We start from the raw sequence: 2,366 nt of genomic DNA, 5'->3' as shown, positions 1-2,366 counted from the left end.
GCACAGGCTTAACGGGGAATAGCTTTGAAGAAGTTAATGAGCTTCATGATCTGCCAAGACTAGTCTTGCACATAAATTTTTGGAGCACAAGGGACTAATAGCTTCAAAATTATGGAGACAATTCTCTTTAAATGTAACATTTTAACTTGTTCAGATGTTAAGCAACAAAATAAGGTATTATTTTTCATATATTTTATGTCTTAAGGTTCACGTCCTTGGAGGACTCTCTAATGAATACAGTTTTTCCATTCAGTAAAAGTTAAAGTTCCTTTCCATTTTCTCCCCAACTATTCTCACATCACTTCAAGAACAACCAAATTTGGTTAGAAGTTTGCCCAAAATTCTGAAGTGATGAAGGGACTGATAATACAATGGCATAATCCCTGTTTCTGGCACATTTTCTTTAGGAAAAGGCTTAATAATACCATGGAAGTTAAAAAAACAAAACAAACAAAAAACCCCACCATCTGTGCTACACCTTATCAAACCTGCAGTTGTAAAAAAGGTGTTTAGTTTGTATATATTTATTTGGCAGATTATATACTAAAAAGAATGTGTACACACAGGGAGTCAGTCCAGACTTAATTCTGTGCTTCCTATCTACAGCTTTAGCTCTCAGCTTTAACACAGCTTTTCTGTTACTTCCTAAATGCAAAGATTGAACTATGCATTTCCTCACCCTCATTCAGCTTGCCAGGAAGCAACTGAATACCACAAACAACCTCACAGCCTTGATATTACTCCCTATTTCATGTGGAGCCTGAGTTCAACAGGCATTTGAATTAAAAGCTCTGTTGAGCATCAGCCTGCTTTCAGTTCCTGGTGGTAGATGAAGCCTGAAATATAGATACCTATCCTCATTTTCCCCACCACTTCTTTCTCTCTTCTGAGATGTGCTCATGAGGCAGTTTTATTAACTGCTTTCTCCTTTCCTCTCCCTCCCCTAGAGGCTCCCACATTTTCTCTGAAGAAAACACACATTTTGGTCAGTCCAGCTGCTCAGGAGTCGCTGTTGCTACCTCTAGAGCTCAGGAGGACGTATACCTTCAGATAGCTTTTCATACCTCATGTCTTCATAGACATACTGTCATCTTAAGGACACAAGTGTTTCTATATGGTGGTATTCCTCCAAGTCCGACAACTGACTGAAACTGTAAAATTTTAACAATAAATGCTGTATTCCTGGGGTAACAGCTGGACTCAATGATATTAAAGGTCTTTTCCAACCTAGTTGATTCTATGATGCTATGATCAAATGCACAAATTAGCATACATCACTACTGAGGGCCATATTTCCTCTTCACCTTGTAAACAAGTAAGGACCTACCTTGCACCAGGCACTGAAACTTGGTACAGATTCTCTAGATGTGTGGAGCTGAGAAATTAGAAAGAAGTCTTTTGGGAAGCAGAGGAGGGATACTACATCCTCCTGGACTCAATGGCTGTCCTTCAGCATTCAGCGATACCAAGGATGGAACATGATATGAAAAAGAATCACCTCAATCTAGCAGGTAACATTATTCATGTCTGCATAACTCACAGGGCCAGCATACATGGCTGAGGGTCAGTTCTGGCACACAGATGTTGCCCTTGTGATCTGACCCCCTTTCCATTCACAGAACGTAAAGCCCCATGGAGCAACTGCTGAAGGAATTCATAGAAGAGGAAGGGATGGTATTACAGAGGTTACAGCTTCTCCAATTCCAAGACTTTCAGAAAAGAACCTGAGGTAGATCTGTTTACTCAGACATGCAAATCCAGACCATCCATTCTGCCAAGTAATATTTTAATCTCTGATTCCTGTCCCGAAATTTCTTCACCGTTGATACAAATATGAAAAGGAATCTAAATGAGTTCTACTCTGTGAAGTTTTCAAATTACATGTTCTGCTGCATCTTCATACTCTGTTGACCAGGCCTAATTTCCTGGCAGTATTTGTTACTATTACTCACTCACAACACACCATTTAAGTCATTTTTGTAAGACCTCATCAATGATGCTTACAACAGTGGCTTTCGCTGTACTTTGTAGATGTGGAGTAGCACACACAGCTCTTCATAAAGGCATTAAAAAGGCAGTTTTGAAACTCAGATTAAGCACATCACAATTTTCAGACCCACTTTGGCAAGCATTAGGTGTGTCTTTATAGCTGTCCCTTACATCTCTTGTGCAGTAATGTCTTCAAAGAATTCCATCAAGGCAGTGAGCCATGACCTCCACTTCCTGATGCTCAGCCCACCGTAATCAGGCTTTTCTGAGCAATCTTACATTTGATCTCTGAAAAGTAGTTTTCTAGGACTTTCCTACTAAGAGATATCAATTGTGGCAGGCTGGCACACAGAGGTGCTTTTCTGGGCAGTTAGGGC

General features: G+C 40.1%; 1 long non-coding RNA gene across 1 annotated transcript; it reads left to right on the top strand.

Annotated features, from left to right (window-relative positions):
* The first annotated feature begins 1,335 nt into the window (after positions 1-1,335).
* LOC133208181 (uncharacterized) lies at positions 1,336-1,859 on the top strand. Its single transcript, XR_009724279.1, has 2 exons — positions 1,336-1,511; positions 1,620-1,859. It is a non-coding gene; the product is annotated as an uncharacterized LOC133208181 (long non-coding RNA).
* The last annotated feature ends 507 nt before the right edge of the window (positions 1,860-2,366 follow it).

Source organism: Neopsephotus bourkii, unplaced genomic scaffold (assembly GCF_033783945.1).
Source record: "Neopsephotus bourkii isolate Nb327-2 ecotype Australia unplaced genomic scaffold, CSIRO-AGI_Nbou_v1 NB_245, whole genome shotgun sequence".
In the NCBI taxonomy this organism is placed as follows: domain Eukaryota; kingdom Metazoa; phylum Chordata; class Aves; order Psittaciformes; family Psittacidae; genus Neopsephotus; species Neopsephotus bourkii.
Note: the sequence above shows the minus strand (reverse complement) of the source record. Positions and strands in the feature narration are given on the sequence as shown.